This window comes from Pituophis catenifer, unplaced genomic scaffold (assembly GCF_029215685.1).
Source record: "Pituophis catenifer annectens isolate HBS135680 unplaced genomic scaffold, rPitCat1.0.hap2 SCAF_5, whole genome shotgun sequence".
NCBI classification, from domain to species: Eukaryota; Metazoa; Chordata; class Lepidosauria; order Squamata; family Colubridae; genus Pituophis; species Pituophis catenifer.
Genome location: NW_027256885.1, coordinates 87775697 through 87800223, shown reverse-complemented (window position 1 = coordinate 87800223; position 24527 = coordinate 87775697).

The following is a 24527-nucleotide window of genomic DNA, read 5'->3' as shown; positions in this document are numbered from 1 at the left end:
GAGCACGTCATCGAAATAGGGCACAACTCCAGGGATGCCATATAACAAACGTTCCATCAGGCTTTGAAACAACCCTGGGGCCACACTCACCTCAAACTGTAGGCGGCGGCAACGGAAGCCCCCTGATGCGTTATGATAGTTTGGGCTCCGGCAGTGGCGTCATCTACAGGGAGCTGCTGATACGCTTGGGCAAGATCTAACTTTGTGAAGATTTTAACCCCCCCCCCCAACGAATGTAACAAGTGCTGCACCACTGCTAACGGATAAGCGTTATGTTGAAGAGCCCTATTCAACGTACATTTATAATCCACACAAATTCGGACCAACCCGTCTGGTTTCACTGGCGTCATAATAGGGGTCTCCCACTTGGCGTGGTCCACCGGTTCCAGTACGCCTTGCTGAATAAATTTATCTAGTTGTTTGTCAACCTTGGGCTTTAGTGCAAATGGCACCCTATTCGGTTTCATTCTTATTGGTGCCACCTTGGGGTCCAAACAGAAAGATATCGAGGTACTCCTATATTCTCCCAACTTTCCGTCAAACACATCGGCGAACTCTTTACTCAACCCGGGTACCTCAACCCGGGTACCTCCGAGACCGTCTTCTGCCACCAATAGCCTCCCACCGACCAGTTCGTTCCCACAGAGAGTACCTCAACCCGGGTACCTCCGAGACCGTCTTCTGCCACCAATAGCCTCCCACCGACCAGTTCGTTCCCACAGAGAGGGTCTCCTCAGGGTGCCGTCAGCCAAGTTATGTCGGCTGGCGACGCCCAGGGGGAGGGCCTTCTCTGTGGGAGCCCCAGCCCTGTGGAATGAACTGCCCCCGGAAATTCGTAAGATATCTGACCTCCGGGTGTTTCGCTGCGCATTGAAGACCCTGTTGTTCCGCCAGGCCGGACTATCAATACAATAGTTTTAAATTGGGGTATTTAAATTTATTGGGGTTTTAAATTTGAGCCATTTATTTAATTATTTTAAATTTTATATCATTGTTTTGTTTGTGTTTTTAAATAGGCTGTACACCGCCCTGAGTCCTTCGGGAGAAGGGCGGTATAGAAATAAAATTATTATTATTATTATTATTATTAACTCTCCGATGGTTCCTCCCTGGATTTTATGAACCCCGGTAATCTCTAACCCCAAAGCTGCAAGCCAATCCAGTCCCAGGAGATTAGGTAGTGCACCTTCGACAACAACCAATTTAAGTGGCCCAGAGAAGTCTTTATATTCTACGTGGAACGTTCTGCTACCCTTAATGGGGATGTTATTTCCTTGATAATCTCTCAAACGAATACGATTACACATAAGCTTCCGCTCGGCTCCGTGTGGCACCAATTTCTGTAGAGTCTGCCAGGATACAATTGTTGTTGCCAGCTCCGTATCCACTTCCATCCGGCAGGGACATCCTGCAATAAGGACAGTAATGTAAATTTTACTACTTCCCGGAATCCCGGTTTGATTGCTCACCCTCTCTGAATGACAGGCGTCCGTGTTAATAGTAAAACACTCGTCCTCTGGGATTCTTAGCCTCGGTGGGCCACGCTTCCCCCCCATTACGAATTGAAGTCTGTCCAGTTGGGGGGGCAGGCAACACAGCATGGCAAACTTGTGCTAGGTGACCCTTCTTCCAACTCCATCTACAAATGGTGTTTTTATGGTGACACATAGCTCTCGGATGGTTTCCGCTGTACCCTATACACGAGGAGAACAACTTTCAATCCTCTGTCAATCTGCAATCCTTGCTGGCCGCTCTCAACTGATTGACATCATCATGATTACTTCCCTCATCTTCAGTGACCTCCCGTAATTTCACCTCTCCCTGATGGACGGTTTCCCCCCTTCTAGCCGCCAGGGGGCTGCCTGACTTCTGTATCTCTTCCATCGATCTATTCGATGATTCGACGGCTTGCGCCTCCTCTACTGCTGTCTGTAGTGTTAACGTTGGTTTCGCCAATAATCGTCTCTGTAACCAAACATCTCGAACCCCACAGACCAATCTGTCTTGAAGGGCTTCATCTAAGTTGCTAAATTCACAATAGATAGCTGCTTTCCTGAGGGCTGCCATATAACAACTGACAGACTCACCCTCCGCCTGGTCCCTATGGTAAAAAGCATGTCTTCTAGCAATTCAAGATGGTTGAGGAGCATAATGTTCCCTCAATTTGCTTAATAATATGTCCCAAGGAACTGTCTGCAGGGGTTGGGGCGCAATGAGGGCCCTCGCCGTCTCAAACACTTCTTTTCCACAAATGCTCAAAAAAAGTGCTCGTTTACTATTGTCTGTGATATTTGTATAGTCATTAGCTTCCAATATACAGTCAAAAAGGTTTAAATAAGAATCCCACGTCTGTGTTTCAGGATCAAATGGAGCAAACTGTGGTGAGTTAGCCACAGTTTACTAGGGTTTGGCAGCCTATTGTGAAGGTGCCAGTGGAACTGCAATGTGGAGGGTGCTCCCATATGTACAGGGGGTATCCGAAACTGCCGCACACATCCTCTCGGCAAATGGAGTCAAAGTGGTGCATAAGCCGGACCAAACACTGAGACTGAGAGTGATGCACCCAAAGGAAGCATTACCTAAGGAGGAGACAATTATTGAATCTGGGGTGCTTTGTGGTATTTATTTATTTATTTATTTATTTATTTATTTATTTATTTATTTTTATTTTATTTCCAATTTCTATACCGCCCTTCTCCCTGAGGACTCAGGGCAGTGTACAGCCAGAAATAAAAACATGCAATACAAATATTAAAAAACAATTAAAATATATATAAATTTGGCCCCAAAATTAAAAATCACAACCAATTAAAACATTTAAAAATTTCTTCTTAAGCCAGCCCGGCTTGCTGGAAAAAAATGGGTTTTAAGGGCACGGCGGAAGGCACTGAGGTCTTGGATTCTCCTTATCTCTGGGGGCAACTGATTCCAGAGGGTAGGTGCCCCTACAGAGAAGGCCCTCCCCCTGGGGGTCACCAGCCTGCATTGTTTGGCTGATGGCACCCCGAGGAGGCCCTCTCTGTGGGAGCGCACGGGTCGATGGGAGGTCGTCGGTAGCAGCAGGCGGTCTCGAAGATAGCTAGGCCCTATGCCATGGAGCGCTTTAAAGCTGATGACCAACACCTTGAAGTGCACCCAGAAGACCACCGGGAGCCAGTGCAGCTCACGCAGGAGCGGTGTTACATGGGAGCGGCATGCTGCTCCCGTCACTACCCGCGCTGCTGCGTTCTGGACCAGTTGGAGCCTCCAGGTGCTCTTCAAGGGGAGCCCCATGTAGAGAGCGTTGCAGTAGTCAAGGCGAGAGGTGACGAGGGCATGAGTGACTGTGCACAGGGAATCCCGATCAAGAAAGGGCCGCAACTGGCGAATCAGGCGAACCTGACAAAAGGTCCCCCTGGTAACAGCCGTCAGATGTTCCTCCAAGGACAGCTGCATATCCAGGAGGACTCCCAGATTGCGAGCCCTCTCTGTGGGGGCCAAAGACTCACCCCCAATAGTCAGTGATGGAGTCAACTGACTATATCGGGATGCCGGGAGCCACAGCCACTCAGTCTTGGAAGGGTTGAGCTTGAGCCTGTTCCTCCCCATCCAGATCCACACAGCCTCCAGGCACTGGGACATCACTTCAAGGGCATCGTTGGGGTGGCCTGGGGTGGAGATGTACAGCTGGGTGTCATCAGCGTACTGGTGGTATCTCACCCCGAAGCCATGGATGATCTCGCCCAGCGGCTTCACATAAATGTTGAACAGAAGGGGCGAGAGGACCGATCCCTGCAGCACTCCACAGATGAGAGGCCTCGAGGTCGACCTCTGCCCCCCTGCCAACACAAACTGCGACCGGTCGGAGAGAAAGGAGGAGAACCACCGCAACACGGTGCCTCCCACCCCCAACTCTTCCAGCCAGTGCAGCATGATACCATGGTCGATGGTATCGAAAGCCGCTGAGAGATCTAACAGGACCAGAACAGAGGAGCAACCCCTGTCCCGAGCCCTCCAGAGATCATCCACCAACGCGACCAATGCCGTTTCCGTGCTGTGCCCAGACCTGAAACCCAACTGGAACGGATCTAGATAAGATGTTTCCTCCAGGAATTGTGGAAACTGTTGCACGACCACACTCTCAACAACCTTCGCCATGAAGCGAAGGTTGGAGACAGGACGGTAGTTGGCCAATATTGCTGGATCCAGGGACGGCTTCTTGAGGAGAGGCCTCACCACCGCCTCTTTCAAGGCAGCGGGAAAGTGACCCTCACTCAACGAAGTGTTGATAACACCCTGGAGCCAGCCTCGTGTAACCTCCCGGGAAGCCAGTACCAACCAGGAGGGACACGGGTCCAGTAAACATGTGGCCGCACTAAGTCTCCCCAAAATCCTGTCCACATCATCGGGAGTCACAGCATCAAACTCCTCCCAGGTAACATTCTCAAGACTATTCCTCATCACCCAGCCCTGATCTACCCAGTCAGAGTCCAAATCCCCCCGGATCTGAGCGATTTTGTCATACAGGTATTGTCCGAAATCCTCCGCCCTGCCTTCCAAGGGATCCTGCCGCACTCCCGGATGGAACAGGGAGCGGGTCACCCTGAACAGGGCGGCCAGACGATTCCCTGATGATGCAATAGAGGCGGAAAAGTAGTTAAACTTTGCCATCTTTATCGCCACTAGGTATGCGACCTTACCAGTGTTCGATCAGATTCAGCGAGACTGGCCCTCCAACCGCTCTCCAGGCGTCTTTTCCGGCGCTTCATTTCCCTCAGCTCCTCAGTGAACCAAGGAGCTGCCCGGGATCGGCATCAGGTCAGAGGCCGCAAAGGCACGACTCGGTCCAAGGCCCCACCAGCCGCCCGATCCCAGGCGGCTACCAGGTCCTCGGCCGAGTCATGTGCTAGATCCTCAGGAAATGGCCCAAGCTCCATCTGGAACCTATCAGGATCCATCAGGCGCCTGGGGCGGATCCATCTAATTGGGTCCGCCTCCCTGCGGTGAGGGGTAGTGGTTCGAAGATCCAGGCGAAGGAGCGAGTGGTCAGTCCATGACAAGGGTTCCATGTCTATATCCCCTATAACAAGACCACTCAACCACTGGCCAGAGACAAAAATCAAGTCCAGAGTGTGACCTCCCCTGTGAGTAGGGCCATGAACTAACTGGGTCAGGTCCATGGCCGTCATGGAAGCCATGAACTCCCGAGCCACCTCAGACGTTTCACCGACGGATGGCAAGTTGAAATCACCCATGACTAAAAGCCTGGGTGTATCTACTGCCACCGTGGCTATCACGTCGAGTAGCTCAGGTAGGGCTGTTGCCACGTGGCAGGGAGCCAGGTACGTAAGCAACAAGCCCATCTGAACCCCACGACCCCACCTCACAAGGAGGGACTCACATCCGGCTATCTGAGGCACAGCGGTCTCCCTCGGACCCAGATCCTCGTTAATAATAACCACCACCACCCCCGCCCCTCCCCTGGGCCCTCGGCTGATGGAATGCTCTGAAGCCTGGTGGGCACATTTCAACCAGAGGGACGCCGCCCTCCGGGCCCAACCAGGTCTCCGTAATACCAGCCAGGTCCGCTCCTCCCTCTTGTATAAGATCGTGAATGAGGGGGGCCTTATTTACCACGGACCTGGCATTGCATAGCATCAGCCGAAGGCCCAGATCCTGAGTATCTAAGCCACCTAGTATCCGAGCGGAGCCGTGGGGACCGGGGCAAGCAATTGCTCTCAGACAGCGAGTGCAAGCCCCCAACACATGATATGGTCCCCTGCTCCCGCCATATCTGCCCCTCCCATCTACCGTGCTGATGGTACGACCCTCATAGGTATCGTCCCCCATCCCTTTCCCAATCCCTCGTCCAGTGCCCCCCGAATCATTACCCTGTGCTGGGCTCGGCTCTGACCCTGGTGGATTTCCCCCCCCATCCCCCAGAGTCGTCTTCCCAATTTCTCTAAAAAGATTATTACAAACCCCCCTCCCAGAACCCCTTAAAATCTTAAAAAATTTCCCTAGAAAACCCCACAAATTCTTCCTTGCTCCATGCCATCTCTCTGGACTCCAAAGTCCATCATCGAGATAGGCCCTTGATAATGTGGAGGGCCAAACCTGCGAGAGGGGAGAATCTCGCAGGGCGAGGAGTTCCAACACCAAATACATATAATCATCAGGGGAGCCAAAGTCCAAGGGTAGGGGACCACCCTACCCTTGGACTTTGGATAGGGTATTACTATCTCTTCACAACTGTGATGTCACAGTTGACAATTCTTTAGTTGGTGATTGGTGTTTCTATGCTTTAATTTCTTCCCAAAAACAAATTTTTAAAGTGCCATCCAAGTTTTTTGGTATGGCACCCAATGTGCCAATCACCCTGGGACTACCACATCCAATTTATACCATACTGTAATCTTTCAATTTCATTTTCCAGATCTTGATACTTTGTAATCATCTCCAATTCTTTGTCTTTGATGTTACTATCCCCTGGTATTGCCACATCAATTATTCACATTCTCTTTTCAACCAGTTGTGTCTGGTGGTGTTTATCATTATTACTTAACCTGCTCACCTGTGCTAACCTCTAGTACCATGATGGTGAACCTATGCCATGCGTGCCAGAGGTGGCATGCAGAGCCCTCTCTGTGGGCATGCGCGCCGTTGCCAGCTGGTCTTCTGGTTTCGGCCGTGTGCATGTGCACCAGCCAGCTAATCTTCATGCATGCTGGAGCCCTGGAAACCTGAAGACCAGCTGGCCGGTGCACATGCGTGCACCCGAAACCAGAAGACCAGGTGGTCTTCGAGTTTCCGGGGCTCTGGTGCACACACACACACCGGTTTGGGCATTCAGTGCCGAAAAGGTTCGCCATCACTACTCTAGTACTTTGAATTTTCTCCTTTGAATCTCATGGAAATTAACCCTAACTAAATGTTGCCTCCTAGTGGTGAAACCTGGTGACTTTCAATGTGAAACATTTAAAGTTTGAAAGAGCTGTTCCAACCAAGTTGCAAGACTGAATTGCCTGTTTTGAATGTGGAACTGAGCTGTTTTGACTTTAAAACACTTGGACTGTGAAGACCCCCATAAGGACAAAACACCCAAGGATATCTTGCACGCCACCAATGCCCCCTTCCAATATTGGCTGGTTCTGTGGCCTTCAGTATTTCCTGTCCTTGCCATCTGAGATGCAGTCTGAAAATGTTTTTGGTGCCAATCTTGGTTGTTCGTTTGCAGACATTTTGTTAGCCAACTAGGGCACAATATCACTGTTATCAGCCACGAACCCCACACGCTCATTGATGATGTTCCTTAGTTGGGTAATGAACAATCAAGCTCAGATAGCACCAGGAACTCTACAGTTCCTCTGAGCTATAAATATTTTACTGATAAATGTTTAGAAGATGCCTCCTTGTGATCAGTAAAGTGGATAATTCACGATCTCAACAGGGAGAAAAAGATCAGGAGTCTAGTAGCATCTTTTCCAATGAACACATTTTATTAAAACTCATAATGTGAGCCCATTAAAACTTCTATCCATTAATAAAATGTCAGAAAGGGTACTATTCCCACCAAAGGCTAACATAGCTATCTTCTGCCTCCCCTAACAGAGCGATTGCTGGTGTATTTTTTTAGAACAAGCCTAGATAAGAGAATTTCCCAAGTGACTGCCTATCGGGACATCCCAAACCGACTCTCCGAATGGTTCCGGGTAGTGATAAAAGTCGACAGAGGGCTGCGGGCAAACAACATGTCGAAACCACCAGATGGAAAGGAGAGAGGCCGACCGGACCAGGGACCACCCAACAGATGAGAAACCCCAACATCACAGCCCACCCAGAGGCCAGCCGCCCCACGGAACCCACTGAAATGCTACAGATGTGGGGGGAGTGGCCACATAGCAGCAAGATGTGGAACCCCTAGACCGGGACCAGCTCCACCGCACAAAGAGTTCAGGGATGTCGTTCTTTCTATTCTTAAATTAAAAAAAAGATTCATTAGAGACCTTGCGTTTGAGAATGAAGTTTATTTAAGATAGCAGCGAAACCTGACAACACAAGTATTACAGCACTCCTGCAGCATTGTGAGAAATTGATGTGATGGCTTACTACTGCATCCACACGGAGTGATGCTGATGTCAGCTCCAATGTGCTTGTCAGAGGTACTTAGCCCCGTTACCTTCCTGGGGTAATTGCCTGGATCGTGGCATTCTCCTTGTGTATACTTTGAAAAATAAAACCGGAATACATCTTCTAATAAACTCATATTTATTGTAAAGAAAATAAAACATCTAACTATCTAAAAATTTAATTGTTACATTTTTGCAAAGTTCTATCGGCTACTTCTCCGCAGCCGGACGTCTCTTGGCAAGAGAAGAAAGAAAAGCGTGAAGTGAAAAGAAAGGAATGCGGATACACGTAGTTAGCTTACTGATAAGAATTTTGGCAAGCTACGGAAAGTCTGACAGTCCAGAAATAATGAGCTCTGCTGGTAAATACAAAAATGCAGTGACAATCCCTTCTTTTGCCAGTTGAGCGAATATCAGGTACATCATCAAATAAGGCACATCTTCTTATGCAGATACTCGTGTTGAGCTGCTTGAAGCGGTTTGTTGAGCATATCAGCAATTTGATCATGTGTAGATACATACTGCAATTTAACAAAACCTTTTTTCACTAATTGTTTTATGTTTTGATAACGGATGTCAATGTGTCTGGACCTAGAACCTGTGAAATGTGATTCAGAAATATAAACCACCGATTCATTGTCTTCCATCACTGTGATCGGTCAGATCGGGTGTGTCCAGATATCTGTGACCAAAGCATCAAACCAAGTTAGAGAATTACATGCATCTGAAACACAAGCATATTCAGCTTCAGTAGATGAACAAGAAACAAAATTCTGTTTACGTACTTGTCAATAAACAGGACATCCATTTAAGAACATCATATAACCTGAAGTACTTTTACGTGATTTCTTATCACTTGCCCAATCAGAATCTGCATAACAACATAATTCTGCATAATCAGTATGTGTTGGTTCTAACAATAATTTCAAGTGTTTTGTGTATTTTAGGTATCTCAATAATTTCTTAATACATGTCCAATGAAACTGTTTTGCCTTACCTACGTGTCGAGACAAGAGATTAACACTAAGTGCAATGTCGGGTCTGGTCCAACTACTAATATACAACAGTGACCCAATAACTGAACGATAAAGTGTTTGATCCTCGAACTCAGGACTTGCTTCATGTGTTAAGTTGTCAAAATCTGTTTGCATGGGTGTCTTTGTTGTGTTAGCATCCTTCATGTTGCAATGATGCAAAATTTGTTCAATTTTATCTTCTTGTGAAAGACTAAACCCCTTCTGTGTTTTGTCAATCTGAACACCTAAATAAGTGCTAATGTGACCCAATGATTTCAATGTGAAGTATCTCTGCAAAGCTTTGGCAAAAACTTCACTCATTTTCTTAATTGGACCAATATAAACAATATCATCAACATAAACAAGAACTATCTCATATGTACTGTTAGATCTTTTTGTGAACACATACTCATCAGTTTCAGACTTAATAAAGCCCATTGAATTTAGTTTATCAGTAAGACATAAGTACCACATTAAACCAGACTGTTTCAGACCATAAAGACTTTTGTTTAGGAACCAGGTATCCCCTTCTTGCTGTCAGAACCCTGGAGTGCCTCTCACGTAGATCTCTTCATCTAGGTCTGCATGTAGATAAGCTGTGTCAACATCGAACTGGAAAACTTCTAAACCAAGGATAGTTGCAGTTGCTAAAGCAATTTTTACACTCTCAGTTTGAACTGTCGGTGTGGGAATGCGGTGGCCATAGTACATGTATAGACCAGTTTAACTGGTTGGACACGTGTATGGAGCTTAGCACCGAAATAATCTGACTATGAAAAGCGGGTTCATATGGATACTCTCTGAAGGGCCCTATTTGTTCTCTCTTTGTTCAGAACATAGACTGTATTTGCAAAGATAGAGACATCTCCTTGCAGAACATTCCTGAGAAGTGAAGTAATCAGATAATGGGAGATGGGCCTCTCGCCTGGCAGTAACTGGCAGCAAATAGTCAGAGTTAAGTTTTGTTTTTCACCTTAAGTATTGCTTTCCTAGAATTCACGTGATTTACTGTAATTTGTAGAATGTGAAACCTATATGGATGCTTCTCTTCTTCATGCATGTAATATGAGATGTGTAGCCATAATAACGCCTTCTGATGATGCTGTATTATGATAACTAATAAAAGAGATGGCAGGCTGTTGTTCGCTGCTCCATCATCCCGAGAAACACCTGTTCTTGTGTTTTTCCTAATCTGACTCATGAGGAGCCCGCCAGAATGAATGCAACAGTCGGTGAATAGGTATTTGTGTAGTCCTCAGGATAATGTTGAGCGAAACCCTGAGCTACAAGTCTGGCCTTGTACAATGACTCACCATTTGGCTTCTTTTTGATTCTGTAGACCCATCGAGTGCCAATGACCTTTTTGTTTGCTGGAGGTTTTGCAGGTGTAAACACTTTAAGTTTCTTTAGACTGTCCATTTCAACCTGCATTGCTTCATACCATTTGTCTTGCTCTGAATCAGGAAGATGTTTGATTTGCGTGAAACTATCAGGTGGAAGTGTAACATTGCAAATCAAAGGCAAGGGTTCTTTTGTCAGTTGCCAAGAATATCGTTGTGGAGGGATTCCTTTTGTGGCCCTCTTGGAACGTCTCGGAACAACAGTCCAGTCTTCTTCTGCTTCGTCCTCGTCCTCACATTCATCGCTAGCGTCAGCATCCGCGGCTTGTGAAGACGGAACATCAGGTTGAGAAGAGCTAGAGTCAATAAATTTACTCCATTTTGAGTTGTCATCAATACCCATAAATCTCAGTCTCTTTGCTACTGGACTTCCTTTCCTTCTTTGAGCTAAGGGAGTGTTCACCATAGCATATGAACCAAAAATATGGATGTTTTTGAGATCGGGCTTGTAGCCATACAACATGAAGAAAGGAGTCTGATTTATTACACTGCTCCAAATACGGTTCACAATGTAATTTGCATATTTGATAGCTTCACCCCAGTATGGGTTACTAAGGTTGGCGTCTTCTAGGAGACAACGCATCATGGTTTGCAGGACCCCTTGTCTTCTCTCTATGACCCCGTTATGAGCCGGTGTGTAAGGTGCCGAAGTCTGATGAAGAATTCCATTCTTACGCATCCAGTCCTGGAAACGCTGAGACATGAACTCAGCACCACGGTCACTCTGGATTCTGGCGATGCTTACTTGGTGTTGGGCAGAAACAAGAGCAGCAAAGTCTTTAAAGATCTGAAAGGTCTCAGATTTTTCTTTCATAGGATATACATATCCATATCTAGAGTAATTATCAACAATTGTTAGAAAATATTTTCTACCACCAATTGTTGGCGGAAATGGACTAACTATGTCAGTATGTACCAAATCAAAAATGCATGTTGACAGGCGTGTAGCGTGTTTGGGAATGGCTGCTGCTTTGGATTTGGCTTTCTTGCAGACAGCACAATCCAAAAACACCCTACACCCCTTTAGATCCAAACCTTTTGCGAACTCCGGCATCTTCCTAAGAACACAGAAACTGGCATGCCCCAATCTTCTATGCCACTTATGGATACACCTAGAATGCAAAGGTTTACCAGTTAGTGAATTCTCAACATTAACAGTTTTATGAGGAACCTCAGGCTTGCTCTGAGCAACCTGTTTCCCAATTTTCTTTTTGTTGGCTTTAGGAGCCTTTGGAGCAGCAACAGGATCTCTCACTGGAGCATCTCTCTCTGGGCCTGTGCTTTCCCTTTTTGGAGTTTGTATACTTGCCTGTGTTTGCGGTTTAGGCTTTGGCTTTAAGTAATAAACACCACCAATTAATATGGTTTCAGCAACAATATCTCCATTTTTAACTATGTAACTTGCTTTTTCAAGGTGGTGAACCTGGAACTTTAACGCTCTAGACAAGTGACTCTGACTAAGCAAATTACTGGTTGCTGTTGGTATATAATAAACATCAGGAATGAATGCATCAAGCTCTTCAACATAAACAGTTCCTTTTCCTTTGACCTGACAAGGATGATTTGAAAAAGAATAAAGTTCATGTAGTTCGGGTTCAGACTCGTGCATGTCTGTGAAAAGTTCCTTTCTGTAGGTAACATGCAAAGCTGCACCACTGTCCAACGTCCACAGGAGTCGTCTGTCGTACTCTGGTTGAGGTTGTGGATCATTGGTTAAAGCCAATGTGGTGAGTGGAGCTTGTGGATCACGCCGGGGACCACGACGACCTTGTCTTCCGCCTCTGCCTCTGCCTCTGGAGTCTGTTCCTCTGGGCTGGTACGAGACGGGAGCTGGAACTCGTTGGGGACAATCCCGGGTGGCATGTCCCACACGATTACAGATGTAACATCTTGGCATCCTTGGAGCCTAGGTCCTTCCTCGGAAGGGGCGCCTAGCTGGAGCTCTTGATGCGGGTGGTCCTCTCAAATGTGGCATGGCTAACATAAGTGCTTCTTCTTCAATTAAAAGTCTGCATACATTGTCCACTGTGCGTTGAGCAATAGGAACTTGGTTAATCTTTGTAATGGCATCTTTCCATTCATAGTTCAAAGAATTAATGATAATGCTGATCATTTGAATATCTTCAATAGGATAGCCTCTTTCTCTTAATTCTTTTCTCAGTCCTTTCAGTTTGGTCAAATGTCCTCCAATTTGTTCACCAGGTTTCAATCTCGAACCATGGAGTTCAGACATGAGCAAACATGAAGACTCAATTGAAACAGGCCTGTAGCAATTTTCCAATTGGACCCAAATTTGTTGGGCCGTTGCATCAGGCGAAAAGGTAACCTGCAGTTCAGTATCCATGGACATCAATAATGTTGTGCAGGCTTTAGTCTCTAAGTCTCTTATTGCAGGAGTCCATGGCTGAGCAGGAGGATTAAAAACCATACAGTGAGTACCTTCTCTACGAAGTAACAATCCAATCTCACTGACCCAGGCCTTATAATTCTGCCCTGACATCTTTAATTTTGACTCACCAGCCAGTGGAGCAACAGAAGATGCCTGGTGAGGAATGTGCATTTGGTATGCTGGCTGTGGAAGTAAAGGCACTTGTTGCACTGGAGGTGGACCAGGAGTTGGCCCTGGTTGTACAGCTGAAGGCACGTGTGCATGCATTTGTGGTTGAGGCTGTTGCATTTGAGCTGAAATATTAACATGACCTGCTGGAGATGCAGTCATTTGCCTTTGCTGCATTAAGCTTTGTTGTGTTCCATCTAAAAGGACACCAGCACCACCAGGGGGTGCTGGAGATTGAGCCTGTGGAGACGCTTGTGGCATTGCAGCCTGAATATCTGAGTGAGTTAAAGACATCTCTAATAGAGTCTTCTGCAATAATTGTAATTGCTCTCTCAAATTGTGATGCATTTCAGCTTTCTCTAGTAAATTACTTTTGCCAGCAGATGGTGCTGCAACTTTAGTTTCGGACAGCTCAGCTCTTTCTGCATACGTGGCATTGTATGTAATTTGAGAATAGAAATGATCATGTGTTAAATGTGACGTGTGCACAGCTCTCTGTTCTGATTGGCCTGACACAAAATCCACCAGGGGGTGTGTCTTTGGCTCCGGATGTTAGATCAGGCGCAGGAACAGAAGACGTGACCAGCTTGATACATTGAATAACTTTATTAGTTAACAAAGTAACAAGACAAGACTGCTGGTGCGCTGCCGGAGCTCTCCTTATATTCGCTCCCGGCAGACGCACCGCCCCTTGACAGGGATTCAAATCTCCCGCCCGATGGCTAGCAGCCAATCAGGGCGGATGTCCTTATAAGGACATAACACTCCTCCCCCCTTAGTCCGAACTGTCAAACTTCATTAACGAAAGTCACGTAATCGCGCAGGTACGTAGGACGCCTCGGCACCCTAGCTGACCTGCGCAGCCTCACTTCTTCTCAGTCTCCGGCCTGGATGGACGGGGCTCCTTCGTCTCCTGGTTCCTTCTCCGGAACCGGGCTCGGTTCGGCTGTTGAGTGAGCAGGGTCACCCCCAGCGCCTCCGGCCGGACCGCAAACCTTGGATGGCTGGTTCTGGTTGTCTTCCTCCTGGCCTGTGGATCTATCGCCTCGTCTCGGTTGCTCGGTTCCGACCCGGGAAGAGCGTCTGAGTCTCGGTAAGTCCATCGCTTGCTCCTCCCTGGTCTCCCGGGCGCTGCGGTTCGGTTGCGGTCCGGCTTGGTGCCGATTGGGTGGTGGTTCCGCCTGGTGTCCTCGGGTCCGGTCCTCCGGCTGCGGGTGGTGCTGGCCTGCGCTGTGCTGTCCGACCTCGCAGGGGTGGCGTTGGTCCCCTCGGTTGGGCTGGCGTTGGTCTACCCCATCTGGTTGGCGGTGGTCGACCCGGTCGGGGTGTTGTTGCGGGACTACCTCTGCGGGGCGGCGGAGGTCTCCCCTGCCGGGGTGGTGTAGGTCTCCCTGGCCGGGTTGTTGTCGGCTTTTCCTTCCCCCTAGTCCCTGGTCTACCGTTGGGTGGTGCCTGGGGTCATCCGGGTTGGGTTGTTGTTCCCTGGCTGTCTTCTGCGATGGGCGGGGGTCCCTCTCGCCGGGGAGTCGTGTGCCACCCTCGCCCATGGGTAGTAGGTTGCCCGTCTTGGCTGGGTCCCGGTCTACTCGCCTGGAACTGCGGTCTCCCTGGCTGGGCTGGCGTCGGCTGCCGTCACTGGTGGGGTGCGCTGCTCCTTCTCTGGGCAGGTCCCGGTCTACTTGCGGGCTGGGTTGGTAGTCCCTGGCCCTGTTGTGCCGGGTGCCCACCTGGCTGGGTTGGTGTTGCCATCCCCCGTGCGGTTGGCCCCGGTCTACCTCGCTGGACTGCCGACGTGACAGTACCTGGTAGTGTGCCAGGCCGACCTTGTCGGGATGGCGTTGCTCTGCCTCGCAGGGGTGTGGTAGGCCTACCTTGTCTGGGTGTTGTAGGCCTACCTCGCTGGGGTGTTGTAGGCCTACCTCGTCTGGGTGTGGTAGGTCTACCTCGCCGGGGTGTTGGAGGCCTACCTCGTCTGGGTTTTGTAGGCCTCCCTCGTCAGGCTGGTTTTCGTGTGCTCCCCCCCACCTTTTCTGGAGTTGGTCGATGTGACGTCTACAGACCTGTCCATCTTCCAACTCGACGGTGTAAGATTTGGGGCCGGTTGTGCTGGCAATTTTCCCCTTCAGCCACTTAGGAGAGCCGTTGAAATTCAGCGCGAAAACTGAATCTCCGTTGCTGAAGGCGCGAAGCGGGCGGCTGGCGGTTGCGGTCACTTCCGGGCTGTATTGGGGGTGCAGCCGGTCCAAGGGTGACCTCAACCTTCTGCCCATCAGCATTTCGGCTGGGCTCTTGTGGGTGGTGGCATGTGGCGTGATGTGCTGGGTGAGGAGGAAGTTGTCTATGCGTTCTTGCCAGTCTCCCGGGCCCATCTTGGTGAGGGCTTCTTTGGTCAGTCTGACCATGCGTTCAGCTTGTCCGTTTCCGGCCGGCCTGTAAGGGGCGGACAGGGCGTGGCGGATGCCCAGTCCTGCCAGGAAGGACTCCATGGCCAGGGATGTGAGCTGGGGGCCATTGTCCGAGACCAGCACGTCCGGTAGTCCATGTGTGGCGAACAGACAGCGCAAGGCTCGGATCGTCGCTTCTGTTGTGGTAGATGCCATGGGTACCACCTCGAGCCACTTGGAGAAGGCATCTACCACGATGAGGAGGTGTCGCCCCTGCATCGGACCCGTGAAGTCGATGTGGATCCTCGACCAGGGGTTGCTGGGGGTCTCCCACTTTGCGACTTCGGATTGCGGCGGTGCTGGGCGAACTTCTTGGCACGGGTCACATCTGGAGACCCATTGCTCAATGTCTTTGTCCATGGAGGGCCACCAGACGTAACTCCGTGCCAGGGCCTTCATGCGGACGATGCCCGGATGCCCTTTGTGCAGAGTCTCTAACGTCCGCCGTTGCAGAGTGCTTGGGATCAGCACCCTGTCTCCCCATAGCAGACAGCCCTTTATGGTGGACAGCTCCTTCTGTTTTCTGGCAAACGGGCTGAACTTTTCCTCTGGCTTTTCCTCTGGCCACCCTCTGAGGATCCAGGACTTCACTTGGCGGAGTGTGGGGTCCTTTTGGGTGTGAACGGCCACATCTGCGGATGACACCGGACAGCTGGCGTTGTCATCAATATGGAATAGGTGGAGCGTGGGGGCTGGGTCTTCGACTGGATTTTTCGACGGGCATCTGCTGAGCGCGTCGGCGTTTCCTATGGCTGTGCCTGGCTAGTGCACGAGCCGGTAGGAGTAGCCGGCTAGGAAGATGGCCCATCTCGTCATCTGTGGAGACATGAAGGTCGGGGTGGGTTGGTCGCCTGCAAGGAGTCCCAGGAGTGGCTTGTGGTCGGTGACTATGGTGAAGCGTCTTCCGTAGAGGTATTCGTGGAAGCGCTTCACTCCAGCCACGATGGCCAGGGCTTCTTTGTCCAGCTGACTGTAGTTCCGTTCTGCGCCGGACATGGTCTTCGAGAAGTAGGCGATGGGGGCTTCCGTGCCGTTGGGCAGTTCGTGGCTGAGGACTGCCCCCACCCCATACGGCGACGCATCACAGGTCAGCTTGATGGGCAGCGTCTCACTGTATTGAATGAGGACGCTTTTGGACGTCAATAGTCCCTTGATGGCCCGGAACGCTGCTTCCTCTTCCTGGCCCCACTTCCAGGAAGCCGATTTCCCCAGCAGGCGGTGGAGTGGCTCAGCAACTGTGGCTTTCTGTTTTAAGAAAATGGCGTAGAAGTTGAGCAACCCAAGGAAAGCCTGAAGCTCCGTTTTGTTTTTTGGGCTTGGAGCTTCATGGATTGCTTCCACTTTTGATTTGGTGGGGTGGATGCCAGTGCTATCAATGAGATAGCCCAGGAACTCGACTTCCTGTACTCCTATGATGCACTTGTCCCGTCTGACCCTCAAGCCCTTGGCCTTGAATCGCTGCAGGACAAGCCTGAGCCTTTCAAGGAGTTGAGCTCTTGAGTCACCGGAGATGAGCACATCGTCGAAGTAAGGCACCACCCCTGGAACGCCTTGGAGAAGGCGTTCCATCATAGATTGGAATATGCCGGGGGCAGCGCTGACTCCAAATTGGAGGCGGTTACATTTGAATGCCCCCCTGTGCGTGATGATTGTTTGTGCCTCCGCCGTTTTTTCATCCACTGGCAGTTGCTGGTAAGCCTGGGCCAGGTCCAGTTTCGCGAAAATTGAGCCAGACCCCAGGGAATGCAACAGGTGTTGCACCACTGGGACTGGGTATGCGCTTTGTGCCAACGCCTTGTTGATGGTACAACGGTAGTCGGCGCAGATGCGCACAGACCCATCATGCTTCAGTGGGGTCACAATGGGAGTCTCCCATGAGGCATGATCGATCGGTTCCAGGACGCCCTGGGCGATCAGCTTATCCAGCTGTTCGTCTACTTTAGGCCGCAGGGCAAACGGAACTCGGCGGGGCTTAAGCCTAATTGGGGTGATTCCCTTATCCAGATTAAAAGAGATTGGCCTCCCCACAAATCTCCCCAGCTTACCATCGAAGACTTCCTTGAACTCTTCGATGATGGTGTCGAGTTCATCCCTGTGGATTTCGTGGATGCCCTCGATGGAAAGCCCTAGCGGCTTAAACCACTCCACACCTAACAGGTTCGGTCGACTGTGCTCCACGATGGTGATGGGCAGCTCTCCGTTGAACTCGTTGTACTTGATGTGGATGGTGGCTCTGCCCAGGATTCCAATGGGGTTTCCGTTGAAGTCCACAAGCCTCGACTTTGGGGTTTTCAGCTGGGCCTTTTTGTAGGATGGCTTCAGCTGCTTTAGGTGCTGCAAGTCCATGATGGAGTAGGCGGATCCGGAGTCTACCTCCATCTTGCACGGTGACCCCTCTGCCAGCAGCGTCACGTGGAATTTGGTGGTCCCCTCGTCGCTTGTGTGAGCGATGGTGGTCTGGTGCACCGTTCTATTTCGGGGATAGTCCTCCTCCCCGCGCCGGGACTGGTTTGAGGACCATTTGGATGTCCTCTGGTTGTCTTTGCGATTCTCCCAGAATCGTGGTCTGGGCGGTTCCGGGGCTGGATCGGTGGCTCTGCAGGCCTCTGCGATGTGCCCCCTCTTCAGGCATCGGCGGCAGGTCGCGTCCCTCCATCTGCAGGTCGCCCTGGGGTGGTCGCCTCTGCAGCTGCCGCATCGTTCTCCCCGGTCGCCATGCTGTGGGTTTTCCCGCCTGGGGGGGCGGGAGACCTTGTGGACGGCCATTTCCTCATCTGACTCGGATTGAGTGGTTGCCTCGTCTGATGAGGTCAGGCCCGACTTGTGGATCTTATGGATCCCTCTTGCCTTTATCATCGCGGCGGCTGCTTGCTCGGATGTTTCGGCTGCTGTCGCCTCGTCGAGGACGTCTTTGAGCGGTATCCTCTTTCGGCTGAGGAATTTCTTCTGCAGCCCCACATCTCTCATTCCAAAGACAACGCGGTCTCGGATGGCATTATCCACGTTGTTGAACTCGCAGTTGGCAGCGATTTGGCGAAGCGCTGCCACGAATTCCTTGATGGATTCACCTTCCCGCTGGTTTCTTTGCTGGAAGGTGAACCTGTTTGCGATGGGGGTGCCTGTAGGTGCATAGTGCTCCTGTAGGACTTCCTGCAGGTCGTTCCAGGACATCTCTTCAATGTCCCTGGGTGCCACGAGGTCAATCGCCATCTCTAGGACGTCCGATCCGCAATGAGCCAGGAAGAGGGCTCTTTTCCGCTCATCGTCGAGGTTCTGGTAGCCATTACCTCGCAGGAACTGTCGGAATCGGACCATGTATGACCTCCACTTCTCCCGGGATGGGTCGAACGGGTTCAGCGCGGTCATCGGGGCTTGCGGGGTAGCCATTCTGGAAGTCGCTGTGGTGTAGTGACTTCAGCTCGGTGGGCGATCGTGCCGTGAGTCTTTCTCAGGTTCTCTTCTCTTAGTCCTTCGTCGCCAGTGTTAGATCAGGCGCAGGAACAGAAGACGTGACCAGCTTGATACATTGAATAACTTTATTAGTTAACAAAGTAACAAGACAAGACTGCTGGCGCGCTGCCGGAGCTCTCCTTATATTCGCTCCTGGCAGACGCACCGCCCCTTGACAGGGATTCAAATCTCCCGCCCAATGGCTAGCAGCCAATCAGGGCGGATGTCCTTATAAGGACATAACACCGGAGAAGAAGGCAAAATGGCGTTTTTAGACATTTTGAAAACACTAGACTCTCTCTTATCTTGCTCAAACATAGATAAAGCCATTTTTGTTTGAGATAGCTTACATTCAAAAATTTCTATCTGGTCACGATAGTTTCTTATAGCTTGCTCTTTAGGAGTGACCCTGAAGGTTTGAGAGGAATAATAAATTGTTTCTCTCTCTGCGTGGGAGGAAAAAGGCTTTGCCCTTTGTGGAAAATCTGGCCCTGCACCAAGTGTTACAAATTCAGAAGGTTCTGGGGCGGCTGCATAATTGGAAGGGGGCGTTACTGACCTCAGTTGTAGTGCTTCGCCTTCAAAAGCAGCTCTGCCTTTATCTTCCTTCTGAAGCCTTTGTAAGAGCATTTCATCCATTTCTTCTCCTCCCATGGCTCCCTCTAGCCGGGTGGCTAAAGCAAGTGGCTGGAAACTTGGAAACCTCCTTTCTGCCTCCTCTTCGTTGGAAAAATCAATCAAATCATTTACGAAGAGTGGTCTTAATTTCATTTGTCCTTTTTTCTTCTTTTTTGGCATCTTAGCAGACAATTAATCAGCGTTCCACAGTCGCAAAAATAATCATCTGGCTAAACTAGCCTAGAGGTCTAATTATCAAAGCAACAAGGAAGGAAAAGTCATAAATCAACCATCCTCTTGCTACCAGTGTCAGAGGTAATTAGCCCCGTTACCTTCCTGGGGTAATTGCCTGGATCGTGGCATTCTCCTTGTGTATACTTTGAAAAATAAAACCGGAATACATCTTCTAATAAACTCATATTTATTGTAAAGAAAATAAAACATCTAACTATCTAAAAAATTAATTGTTACATTTTTGCAAAGTTCTATCGGCTACTTCTCAGCAGCCAGATGTCTCTAAGCAAGAGAAGAAAGAAAAGTGTGAAGTGGAAAGAAAGGAATGCAGATACACGTAGTTAGCTTACTGATAAGAATTTTGGCAAGCTACGGAAAGTCTGACAGTCCAGAAATAATGAGCTCTGCTGGTAAATACAAAAACGCAGTGACAGTGCTGTCGGCATGGAGCTGCCATTCGTGGGGGGAGGAACACACAAACCTCGTTTCAGCCCAGCATCTCCTTCGTTGAGCCTCCCAGGAACTGACAGGATTGACAGGAGGGAATAGCTGGGGGATGACATCATCATGGCCAGCCAGAAATAACAAGGGGATTAACTGTTTAGATGCTGGTTGCAAATACTCAAGTGGATTAACTGTTTAGATGCTGGTTGTAAATGCTCAAGAATTAAACATAAACCAACTTCCGGGTCACATGGGAGGGAGCAGCGCGCGTGATTGGTTGGGTGGTGATACCTAGTGGATAAATGGTGGTGGGAAGCACAGGGCAGTAGCCCTAACAAGATTTTCATCTGTGATTGTCAGTGAGTGCCAAGAAGTGATTAAACTAAGGTAGCAGCCATCCAGGTTTGTCTCCTTTTATTTCCTTCTGTTTGGAACTTGACAGATTTGTTAGGGCTCATTTCTTTTCAGTGGCTGAGGACACGGTGCCAGGGTTAGAGGCAGCTGACCTTGAAGAGTCAGTAGCTCCAACCGAAGCTACTGTGCTCGAGACCTCTTCTCCTACAGAGGAGTCTGTGGCCACGGTCAGGCCAAAGGACAGGTCAGGTGGGAAGAGCTCACCGGACAGAAGGCTGCAAGTAGCAGTAGAGGCAGAGCAAGGTGATTCCAGGGATTGGTGGCTGGACACCAAGACAGCAGACCAACGAGGGCGGACACTTCCTGGGCCACTACTCACACCTTCGGGACAACACTTCACTCAATGGAGGGAGAGACAAATCTCCGAGGACGATGACTGGAGTTACTCCACAGCGCTGGGAAACCAGACCATTGAAGTGCTCCAGGAGATATATGGAGTGGCTGGGTTCCGAGAGCTGACCCGAGGTAATGTGTGGCAGAGGCCAGGAGTGGGACTGCTTCCTTCGCTCAGGACCCAAGGAATAGAAGGTCCTCTGCTTCGATCCAGGCTGCCTGGGAAGGGAAGGCCATATGACCTCCCAGGGGCTTTAGGGGTCCCACGAAAACCCATCCCAGAGGACGCTGGGCTGACAGGACGTCAATATGAACCGCAGGTGCCGGGGTACAGGAGTACATGGGCCAACTGCCCAACCTCCTGGCTGACCAACCAGCCCAGCAAGGCCCCTCTACAAGGGGCTGCCCTTGGGGTGTACCCAGAGGCTCCAACTGGTTCAGAATGTGGCCACGCGAGTAGTTACGGGTGCGTCCCGCTACTCCCATATAACACCACTATTGCGCGAGCTGCACTGGTTGCCGGTGGTCCTCCGGATCCACTTCAAGGTGCTGGTACTCACCTATAAAGCCCTTCATGGCACGGGCACGGGGTATTTGCAGGATCACCTCCTACCGGCCTCCCACCACCCAGTGCGCTCACATAGGGCTGCCCTCTTCCGGGTCCCCTCAGCTAGACAGTGTCAGCTGGTGGTCCCCAGGATGAGGGCGTTCTCTGTGGCCACACCGACCCTCTGGAATGGGTTGCCCACCGAGCTCCGCACCTTCCGCGCCGATCTAAAGACATGGCTCTTCCATCAACTTCCCTGATCTGCTGCGGGTTTTAATTTAATAATTTAATTTAATTTAATTTAATTTAATTTAATTTAATTTAATTTAATTTAATTTAATTTAATTTAATTTAATTTAATTTAATTTAATTTAATTTAATTTAATTTAATTTAATTTAATTTAATTATTTAATTTAATTTAATTTAATTTAATTTAATTTAATTTAATTTAATTTAATTTAATTTAATTTAATTTAATTTAATTTAATTTCCAATTTATATACCGCCCTTCTCCCTGAGGACTCAGGGCGGTGTACAGCCAAGATAAAAAACATAGAATACAAATATTAAAACATTTAAAAATATATATAAATTTTGGCCCGAAAGTTAAGAATCACAAACTAATTAAAAGAATTTAAAAATTTCTTCTAAGCCAACCCGGCTTGCTGAAAAAGATAGGTTTTCAGGGAACGATGCAAGGCATTGAGGTCATGGATTCTTCTTATCTCCGGGGGCAACTGATTCCAGAGGGTGGGAGCCCCCACAGAGAAGGCCCTCCCCCTGGGGGCCACCAGCCTACATTGTTTGGCTGATGGCACCCTGAGGAGGCCCTCTCTGTGGGAGCGCACGGGTCGATGGGAGGTCATCGGTAGCAGCAGGCGGTCTCGGAGATAGCTAGGCCCTATGCCATGGAGCGCTTTAAAGGTGATAACCAACACCTTGAAGCGCACCCGGAAGACCACCGGGAGCCAGTGCAGCTCGCGCAGGAGCGGTGTTACATGGGAGCGCCAAGTTGCTCCCATCACTACCCGCGCTGCTGCATTCTGGACCAGCTAGAGCCTCCGGGTGCTCTTCAAGGGGAGCCCCATGTAGAGAGCGTTGCAGTAGTCAAGGCGAGAGGTGACGAGGGCGTGAGTGACTGTGCACAAGGAATCCCGATCAAGAAAGGGCCGCAACTGGCAAATCAGGCGAACCTGATAAAAGGTCCCCCTGGTAACAGCCATCAGATGTTCCTCCAAAGACAGCTGCCTATCCAGGAGGACTCCCAGAGCCCTTTCAGTGGGGGCCAAAGACTCGCCCCCAATAGTCAGCGATGGAGTCAACTGACTATATCAGGATGCCGGGAGCCACAGCCACTCATTCTTGGAAGGGTTGAGCCTGAGGCTGTTCCTCCCCATCCAGATCCGCACAGCCTCCAGGCACTGGGACATCACTTCAAGGGCATCGTTGGGGTGGCCTGGGGTGGAGATGTACAGCTGAGTGTCATCAGCGTACTGGTGGTATCTCACCCCAAAGCCACAGATGATCTCGCCCAGCGGCTTCACATAAATGTTGAACAGAAGGGGCGAGAGGACCGATCCCTGCGGCACTCCACAGATGAGAGGCCTCGAGGTCAACCTCTGCCCCCCTGCCAACACAAACTGCGACCGGTCGGAGAGAAAGGAGGAGAACCACCGCAACACAGTGCCTCCCACCCCCAACTCTTCCAGCCAGTGCAGCATGATACCATGGTCGATGGTATCAAAAGCCGCTGAGAGATCTAATAGGACCAGAACAGAGGAATAACCCCTGTCCCGAGCCCTCCAGAGATCATCCACCAATGCGACCAATGCCATTTCCGTGCTGTGCCCAGACCTGAAACCCGACTGGAACGGATCTAGATAGGATGTTTCCTCCAGGAATTGTGGAAACTGTTGCGCGACCACACTCTCAACAACCTTCGCAATGAAGCGAAGGTTGGAAACAGGACGATAGTTGGCCAATATTGCTGGATCCAGGGACGGCTTCTTGAGGAGAGGCCTCACCACCACCTCTTTCAGGGCAGCGGGGAAGTGACCCTCACTCAACGAAGCATTAATGACGCCCTGGAGCCAGCCTCGTGTAACCTCCCGGGAAGCCAGTACCAACCAGGAGGGACACGGGTCCAGTAAACATGTGGCCGCACTAAGTCTCCCCAAAATCCTGTCCACATCATCGGGAGTCACAGCATCAAACTCCTCCCAGATAACATTCTCAAGACTGTTCCTCGTCACCCTGCCCTGATCTACCCAGTCAGGGTCCAGATCCCCCCGGATCTGAGCGATTTTGTCATACAGGTATTGTCCGAAATCCTCCGCCCTGCCTTCTAAGGGATCCTCCCGCACTCCTAGATGGAGCAGGGCGCGGGTCACCCTAAACAGGGTGGCCGGATGATTCCCTGATGACGCAATAGAGGCGGAAAAGTAGTTAGACTTTGCCGTCTTTATCGCCACTAGGTAGGCCTTAATATGCGACCTTACCAGTGTTCGATCAGATTCAGCGAGACTGGCCCTCCAACCGCTCTCCAGGCATCTTTTCCGGTGCTTCATTTCCCTCAGCTCCTCAGTAAACCAAGGAGCCGCACGGGATCGGCATCGGGTCAGAGGCCGCAAAGGCACAACTCGGTCCAAGGCCCCACCAGCCGCCCGATCCCAGGCGGCTACCAGGTCCTCGGCCGAGTCATGTGCTAGATCCTCAGGAAATGGCCCAAGCTCCGTTTGGAACCTATCAGGATCCATCAGGCGCCTGGGGCGGATCCATCTAATTGGGTCCGCCTCCCTGCGGCGAGGGGTCGCGGTTCGAAGATCTAGGCGAAGGAGTGAGTGGTCAGTCCATGACAAGGGTTCCATGTCTATATCCCCTATAACAAGACCACTCAACCACTGGCCAGAGACAAAAATCAAATCCAGAGTGTGACCTCCCCTGTGAGTAGGGCCATGAACT